Consider the following 9422-nt stretch of genomic DNA (forward strand, 5'->3'; position numbering starts at 1 on the left):
GGCTCCAAATCTTAGGTCTGGTTGAAGACATCAGGATTCAAGATAACACACGGGTCTGGAAGAACCCTTGTAAACTGTCCTTGGGGGCTGCCCTGGTCCCCGGCATGCTCTGCATGATATCTGGATGAAGGGTGATATACATCTTATTCCTATGCAAGGGACAAGAGGCCATATAAATGGATTTCTTGTCCTACTGTTTTGTTTGTCAGACAGGGAGAGAATATTATATAAATCAGTTATTGTCTTCATTATCCCCTTATCATCTATGCTTGAAAAAGACCTTTGAAACAGTCTTTTAGAGATTATTATACTGAGTGCTATATAAACAGATAGATAGAAAATATTCCTTCCATAAAATATTGACCACGTTATTGAAGACAAAAGGCAACGTTATCAGGCAACCAAAGATAGAAATTGTGAATCTTTTTCAGTCAGACAGTAATCTGAAAGTATGAATATTTTCCTAACATAGTTTGTTTTATTTTCACTCTATACGTCAGCTGTCGAACATGGAGGCTTCCAGCCTGTCCCGTCCTTCAGCAGTCTCAGCCCAGATGCCAAAAAATGACTCCCAAAGAGCAGCGCTGCACAGGGAATTCACACTAGCAAGCAAATGAGAGTGCATCTCTTTCTGCCTTCCTCAGCTATCCATGGTACAAATACTACTGTGAAGGTTTCCTACAGCTTGAAGTCACAATGTGTATGTTAGATACCCATAGCTGTGTGGTTAGAGGCCAAGATATGTGCAATCGTAGCAAAAAGTAGCCTTTGAGGTGTAAGCCTCTAAAAGAACAGCTTGTTTATTGAAGAACAGAGATTAATTACGGGTATAATTTTAAATACAAATGAGTTATGCTATATTCTCATTCTTAGAGCTGCTCGTGTTTGTCCTCTGAATATGGAAATAAAGGGACTGAAATGGGTAAGAAAAGAAAGAAATGAGACAAGGGGATGGGTTGGGGGGGCTGGGAGAGTGAGAGCCTTAAAAGTTTGTTTGAAATAAAAACAGGAATACAGTGATCATGGAGAATAAAAAGAAATGGTACCAAGGTTACAGTGACTGCACTTCCTCAGAAGTTCGGCTTACCTTAACAGCTTCAGATATGAGCTTTCTTGTAAATCTCATTATTTTTGTATATGTCTATTTGGAAAACATGTTGGTGGCTTATTCTGAGAAATTTGTCATATAGCAACAACATTAATTCTTTTATAAAGTGTTCTTAAATGGGAACTACATCAAGTTTTAAGTGTGAAGCTTGTAAGGTAATCTCAGTTCTAATTTTAATATTCTAACAAGCCAGCCTACATCAAAGAAACTGGGTGTTAAATAAAAGTGCCGATATATAATTCCTATTTTCATTAAGCATGCTATACTTGTCTTATTCAATCTCAATTAAATGAACAGAGGCTTGTCAATCTAATAAAGAATCTAATTACATGTTGAGGGCTTGCCTCTCATCTTTGTTTGAAGAAAGTGAACTGTGAAAAGTAGTTTTATCCCTGAATTTGATTATGAAAGTGCTCGATTGCTTTTGGTAGCAACGCGGTAGATTGCTGGTGACATTTGCCCCAGTTCAACCGCCAAGGAGAGCTGCAAGCAGGAAGAAGAACTAGTGCTGGAAATCAGAAGCCAACTCAGGCACTAGGCACTGTGGAGGCAGAGACGCTGGGGCATGGCTGCAGACGGAGTCAGGACAATGGGTCCAAACAAGACCCGCAGCAGGACTGAATGTTTGCTGTGGATTTGTGGTCAAGTGAACGATTACTGGAGGAAAATGGACAGGCTTGAGTAAGTGTTCATGGGGCCAGAGCAGCTGTCTTCCATTCTTCATACTGAGTTATTCCTTAGGTTTGAGAGAAGGATTGCTTTTAACTTTGTTTTGTCATTGCGAGAGAAATGTGTATAAAGCATTTCAATTTTTTATCACTTGTAGCTATCACAATAAGGGAATTTGTGGGAGTTCCTGGAAGTCCCTCATTTGACACTGTAGGGGAAGGTGAACGTGGGCAAGGACTTTGGTTGTTGGTTTTGTCTGAGAGAATTAAATCCATCAGAGAATTTGATTCGAGTGAAAGGTTTCAGCTAAATAAGTGTAAGAAAAAAAATAGCAAAATGTCAGAATGATCAATTTTTCATTTAAAAATTAGCAATTTATCAAAAAGTAAACAGGGATTCATCTGCAAAATGAAACAAGATGATTTGTTTTTAATTTCTGCTTCAGTAAATTAGAAGAATCTCTCCATTTTGAATTGATCTTGATTTAAAATTGTTGTCAATGTCCTAGCTTAAAAAAACATGCATTATATAAACAGCTATGCCTCTGGGAGAATAGTTGGCCCAATGTGCTACCAAATACAAAAGGACTGTGTATGCCACAGATTTTGGAAGACTGCTCTGAGATAACTGTCTGGGTAGTCACTGCTCAGCCCTCATACCATCTCTTGACATGACCATGGAGATGAGTGGGGACTCAGCAAATATAGATAGCATTATAACCCCCTATAACCATATGTCTGTGCCAGTTTTGTGCCTCCTTTATGGTATTACAGCCAACTGAGCTGCTGAAGTATATTTCTGATAGATACAGTGTTCTTCTGAATAACTATTAAAACCTACATTAATTGAAAAAGAGTTACGGGTTAAAACTTCTTGGACTCAGATGCAAATGAATGGGGAGTAATAACCACGCAATATGATTGTTGAATCATAGATCTCTCTTTGAATAATAATATAAAAAACCTCCATGTATAAATAATGCCTCTATGTTTAGAAATTTGTCATACCAAGTGGCGTACCAGCAATATGAACCGAGACTACCGGAAATTTTTAGCACATGGTTACATCGCAGTATAAAGGAGAAAATGACCTGATATTCTTCCCACAGGAAATGTCTACAACAGGAGAAGGCATAGTTAATTGAAAAGGCACCTCACTGAGACATAAGTCCTACATTGCAGCATGAAATAATTTCCTCCAGAAATTTGTTCAAGTATTGCATTTGATGCTGTTCCTTTGTGAAGAACATAGCTTATATTAGGATTGCCTTAAATGAAAAAGGTCTAGATATTGTCTCATAGAATCATACAATTATTTAGGTTAGAAAGGACCTCTGGAGGAGATGGGGTCCAATCCCCTGCTCAAAACACTTCTAATTACTTCAGGTTGCTCAGGGGCTGGTCCAGCAGAGAATGCTGCAAGATTATAAATGTCATCAATTCTGTTTTTGGCTGAAGGCCCTGTGGAACTAGGCAGGACCTACTGATGGAGAATTTAAGGAAGCTCATTTATTCTATTTTTCACAGGCAATTGTCTCAGACCATAATACTAGTACATCGTATTTCGCAAGCATACTTGAGTTATGCCAGTATACAAATAGATAAGAAGTTGGCTCCTGCTCTGGATTTTGTCATGGCTTAGTCTTTGCATTTGCATCTGAACTAGAGTTATGTGATGTGTTTTTGGAATACTGCAAAGTTCTGGCAATGTAGTGGGAAACCTTTTATGGATCCTTCAGACATATTGATACTAGTTTTTTTGGTTTTCTCAGATTGTAATTTATGATATTTCTATTTATTTCTAATTTTTGACAGCAAGGATTTTAACAAGATGAGAGGATTGGTCTGTATACATTCTCAAAGCTAGTTCATCATTAGTGCTGACCTGCCACTAGTGCACTGCTAGGACAGAGGTTTAGTGAATAAAGTGAAAACCATCACTCAACTCTCTGGAGTCACCCTTTGTGTCTGTTTGTCTGAACCTGGCCCACACAAGTTCTTGCTGCCTTGCTCATGGTATGTATTTTGGAAGCCAGCATCTAATTTAGGCCATAGCTCTACTCAAACATGGGAGTGCTAGATTTTGGTTTCACCCTTTGATTCAGGTATGAGCCCAGCCACATCTGAATGTGGCAATGGGAGGAGGACACCGTACTCTCCTTACCCTTCCCGCCTCCACACTGGTGTCCTTGTGTCTCCAAATAAGAGAAGTGACCCTGCTGCCGTCGAGCACTTACTCAGCATGGATAGCTGGAGAATCTGGCCGGTGAGGGTGCACCAGCCCTGCGGCAGAGGTGGCATAGGAGCCTCAGCTGGGAGGTTTCATATGTGGTTGAAGGGAGGACAGAGGGCAGGTCAGAGCAGGAGCCTATTTTTAAAGGTAGGTGATCATCTCCAGAGAAATCACTCTTCTATTAACTATTCCTACAGCCTACGCAGCTTAGCTGACTAATCTAGTGATCTAAAGCTACCCTGGATTGCTGCTCCACACATACAGAGTGATAGAATTCTTTGAAAAGGGGTCTCAAAAATGTCCAAAATGACAAAATAGGTAAGGGATTAGCAGGCATGGCACCTTGAGGGGTCTGCATAAGCCTCAGGTGGGAAAAATTAATACCATGGGTGATAAAACTGAGCTTTGGACAGCAGGACTTCTTGTTTGGATAAGACTAGATGTTCAGTGAGAAAGGTCATGACAGGGTAGATAGACAGAACATTTTCTTTACTGTGGGGAAGACAGCATAAGAAGCTGAACCATTTATCGCTAATTGTCTGACAAGTAGGCTAGATTTTTACAAATGGAGTAAGATGGCTAACATCCTTGTGACAACCAAGTGACAGACTATTTCTTGTCCTTGTTTCTTTGAGATAGATTTGTGAACAACGGATTTGTGATAAATATTTTAAACCTTTATTTCATTCAAACATTAAATATTAATGGGGTTCGTGATTTATATGTGAAAAACTTGCCATCTTAAACCATTTCCTTTTTCTAGTACTTTGAGGAAATGAAAGGAAGATTATAACTTTATGGACTCTTTAGATAAAAAATACTCAGGAAACTTTTAGATCTTCTTATTTTGACAGTGATGTGCCAACAATAATTTCAAACTACCTCTCCATTTATTTGTGGTATTTCTACTGTACCTGCTACATAAAACATCAAAGGCTGATTACAAGGAAGTCTGTTAATCAAACAGCTTTCTGACGTATTTGAAATAAACAGCTCAACGAACTTGACAACTGACCTTTGCACATATCTTACCAACAGGCAAGCAGAAACCAGTGGGTTTCTTTTGTGTATATTGCTTGAGGAAGCTGCTGGAATTGTCTCTGCAGCCACAGCTGCTACCTCTATCTGCTCAGAGTTGTGTGTCTTGGGATCCATGTGATGAAGGGTTCAGACAGCCACCCTGGGGATGATCCCGGTATCCCAGCGTTTGAACTAAGGTTGTGGAGCACTGCTTTGCCTGCATCTGGGGCTCAGTTTCCACGGGGAACATGAGTTATCTTCCTACAGATTTTACTGGCATCTTCACAGAAGTTTCCCTGAGTCTGATTACGAGGCTGTCATGTGCTCATCGAATATGATCTGGCAGCTCAGGCGCTGTGTCAGCAGCACTTGCAGGGGTGCCTGCACAGCCCACCCTTGGCAGAACGGCCTGAACAGCAACTGGTGTCCTATGGGAGTGTGAGTGTATCTGGACTGTGCGAATAAGATACCCCAAACCATATGAAAGGGTGTCTGCCCAACTGACAATGCCAAAGCGGAGGCTAAATGTTGGCAGGATTAAACAGGAACCAGGGAATTATGAAGACACCTTTGAGACAAAGGAGTCAGCTTGAGAAGCAGTGTAAGCATGAAAATTCACAACAGTGGGGAGAGACCTTGGAGTGGGAATGGAGCAGTAGTGTAAATCTCATTTGACACTGTCAGAAGCTGCCTCACCAGCATCATGAGCTCTGCCTCTGCCTGATGGCATGTCCTCCCTTTTGGACATGATGAGCAGCCTGCATCCATCAGCTGGAGTGACTGTGTGGGGTGCACCAAGCAAGGACCCACTCCCGGGGCATGCTTAGATTACCTTACGTGATGATCTCTCACCAGCTTTGAATTAGGAGCTGCAGCGAGCAGCATGGGATGTGGAGCACCCACATCTGCAACAGGAGGGAAGTGCAAGTGGGGGAACTCTTACTCTCAGGAAAGTCTGGTGCTTCTAACCTACACGAGTGAGGGCATGTGGGATGTGTGTGCACCCAAGTGTGATTGGGTGCCGGTGTGTATCAAAGGGAGTAGAACTTTTTAGTATTAGTCATGGAGGAGTGTTTAGAAATGTGTAGGTATATGTTAACATTTTTTAAGTGTTTGGTATTGTGGTATATCTGTTGTATTGCTGGCATTGATTTTGAGTGGTATTGATCCTGAGCTTACTGACTGGCAATTAATTATGAGTAGCTTTGATCTTGATTTTATTTAAAAACATCTTTTCCCCATGACAAGTATCTGTCAAGACATAGCACGGCTACTGTATAGTAGTTGAGCAGAATTCAGAGGTGATGTGATTTCAGCAGAGATCCTCCTGAGAGTTGAGGGTGTCTGCTTTCAGCTAATGCTGTATTAATGATGCCTCCTTGGTGAGGTTGGGAAGGGAAGACTATGAGACGGCTGCCTGCAGGGCTGCAGTATACAGCTTGAGGGCCTCCCCCTCGGTCAGCTCATGCTTCTTTAGGAGAATGAGGTGGCCCTGCTTCTTGTTTTCCTTTGTTGCTTCTACCTACAGTTTCTTCAAATTATTAACTTAAAGTCAACATAGTTACAATCAGCTTCTCCTGTCTGTCTTTGGTTTTGACTGCCTTTTATAATATTCTGGTCTTCCTTCTAATTCTCTTTCTGAATCTTATCTCCTAAGCCCAAGACACCTCCAGAAAGCTCTTCTGTCTTTCAGGTCTCTTTTCTTAGTCTGTCTCCTTCCTCTCTCCATTCAGTTAACCTACAGCACACACCAGGAAGATGCTTACTTCATATCAGTGCCAATGTTACATGAAAACTTTGCGGGTATTTGTGTGGACACAGATGTGGGTCATATTCCAAGCAGAAATGTCTTTTGTGGATCGAAAGCTTGACTGAGAAAAAAGGGTGAAGCTGGGTGATTGGACAGACAAAACAGGTGGCAAACTTTCTAGTGATTTCAAGTCTATTACATGTATGTCTACTTTGAGTCTACTATACATGCATGTATGTGTGGGGGACAGTCTGGCTGTCTGGGGACAGCTTTGGCATCCAGTATTTCTGGGGTGGCAAGAGAAGAGGCTGGAGTGGCAAAGGCTGTGGCTAATGGGAGACTGCGTAGTCTGGAGTCTGCCTATGCCTGCAATTTGGACAATGGCAATAACCTGCAAAGAGAGAATTTCCTAGGGACCATTGGCATGGAAAATAGTGTGGAAAATCTGCCCATGGTGTCCTGCAAATCTAAAACAGCTGACCATGACACTTAGAAAATGCAGTCAGTAGAGCAAGCTGAGCGGTTTACAGGGTCCATGTCTGGGTAAGTATGTAAGGATAAACTGTTTAGCCTGTATATTACCCAAGACATTTACACACTGTCCTGTAAGTGGATTATGTGATATTCTACAGAGCAGTACAAATAAATCCAACTCAAAGATATGCTGAGTTGGCTCCTTGTTAAAAGCTAGAGAGTGCACAAACATACACAGACACAGGCATATAAGCATACGCTACTTTAAATGCTTATAAAAAAGAAGATACGTTAAATTCCAGGGAGACTTTTGGGAATCCGTTCAGTGTAGGATTTACAGAGCTTTTTCATGTCTTTGAATATTCAACTTCTATTAAAATGTATGGGAACTGAGCATCCACATCCTTTAGGAAGTAAAATAAATATAAAATTAATCACTTCATGCCTTAGTTTTCCTTTGGTGGATGGGGAATAATTTTTTGTTCTTTCACTTCTCATCTCTCACAGCTATTTTGAAGCTAGGGTTGTCTCTGTAGGTAGGTACAACATCTAGCACAGTGAGGTCCTGATCTCAGACAGCTTAAGCAGGACAGTAAGGTAAATAATGAACAAAACCACTTAATCTTTGAAGTCAAAACCATTTTAAAGGCATGAATCTGTGCATAAATGTGCTCCTCCTGATGCAGAGTTATTGCACATGGCCAGGATTTTCTTAGAGTATGGTTGTCAAGTTAATCTAACAAGTTGCTGCTGCTGAGAAGAGCAGTTCCTTTCCGTAGCCACTCACTATCGTACATCCCCAGCCTCTCCCTCGTGCTGACACTGTATCTCATGAGAACTGGGTCAGGAAAACAAATTAAGAAAACCGGTCCATGATCTTTCACTCATTGCTAGCTGTCTGTATCCTTCCCTCTAACTTGAGATTCTGATTAATCTCACCATTCTAGGAAAGCAGGAGTAGCTTTAGCACTGCTCTAGAAAAGCAGCAGTAGTGGTGGGAGGCTGGAGAAAAGGCAGTCTGAACATGACTTTAGTCAACAAGCTGACACTTCTGAAAAAAAATGCAATGCAGCTAATGCCTCAGTAAAGGAAAAACTGTGACTACTCTAGTGATCATTCAGCTAGCATTCAGACTAAAAACTAGAGACTAAAAACCTAATCTATCAAATAATTAATCCAGGCTGCTGTATTATATGCTCAACACTCATTTTACATCTAGTAGCTGTCTAGAGCTGCCCATTAAGAAGACTGCACTAAGGTTCCTTGAAGGTATGGTCTGTGCCTTTTTGAATAAAACACTTCAGTGTCAGGTAGAATGACTTCCATGTGAATTTGCTCTAGAATTGTCCTGGAGCTAAGGCTAGACTGACCAGCCTATGGTTCCCCAAATCCTTTCTTACCTTTTCTGAAGATAAGTATACCATTTGACTTTTTATAGTCATCAGTCTGGTTGTTATCTAGCTCAGTTAGGAATTTATTATTTAGCCAAGCTGGCCTTGTTGTACTTACATATCATGGAGATTGTCCTTGGAGATCAGCCAAGTCTCTTGGGCACATTTGCCTGTGAGAACAGCCTCCCAGGAGGACCGATTTAACAATTCCTTGAACAAGCTTAACTCCACTTTCCTAAAATCCAGGGTATTTAGTCATAGTTTTCAGAATAATTTAGGTTAAAAAGGACCTCCGGAGTTCACCTGGTCCACTCCCACACCCAGAGTAGGTCCAACCTACCTTGGGTGGCTCAGGACCAAGGACAGAGGTTCCACACTGTTCCTGGGCCATCTCTTCCAGTGTTGGGCTACCTCCGGTGTTAAAACAATTTCTATCTGCCTACTCAGAATTTGCCTTGTTTTAACTTGTGAACCTTGCCTCTCATCCTGTCACTGAGCACCTTCGAGTAGAGTCTGGCTTCATCTTCTCTGTACCCTCGCACTAACTACTCTGCTACTTAGCTATCTCACTTCCCTCAGGGTCCACATTGCAGTCACTGAAGCCAAAGCTGCCCTCGATTGTTGCATTCCCAACCAGTTCTTCTTTGTTTTTGAGTAGAAGATCCAGCAGAGTACCTCCTATGGACAGCACATGTGAAAAAATCCTCCTCAAAGCATACTGTGAATATCTCTGTTGCATGGGTGATGAGTGGCTGAGAAAGTTCATTTATTTATTTAA

At 41.3% G+C, this 9422-nt stretch overlaps 1 protein-coding gene across 1 annotated transcript in view; it reads left to right on the forward strand.

Moving 5' to 3' along the window:
• Positions 1 to 3683, forward strand: part of LOC104337485 (arg8-vasotocin receptor) — a 29154-nt gene extending 25471 nt beyond the window's left edge. Inside the window, exon 4 of the transcript XR_012764945.1 lies at positions 501 to 3683. The gene's annotated coding sequence lies outside the window, so the exon portion shown is untranslated. The remainder of the gene's footprint in view (positions 1 to 500) is intronic.
• The last annotated feature ends 5739 nt before the right edge of the window (positions 3684 to 9422 follow it).

This window comes from Opisthocomus hoazin, chromosome 8 (genome assembly GCF_030867145.1).
Source record: "Opisthocomus hoazin isolate bOpiHoa1 chromosome 8, bOpiHoa1.hap1, whole genome shotgun sequence".
NCBI classification, from domain to species: domain Eukaryota; kingdom Metazoa; phylum Chordata; class Aves; order Opisthocomiformes; family Opisthocomidae; genus Opisthocomus; species Opisthocomus hoazin.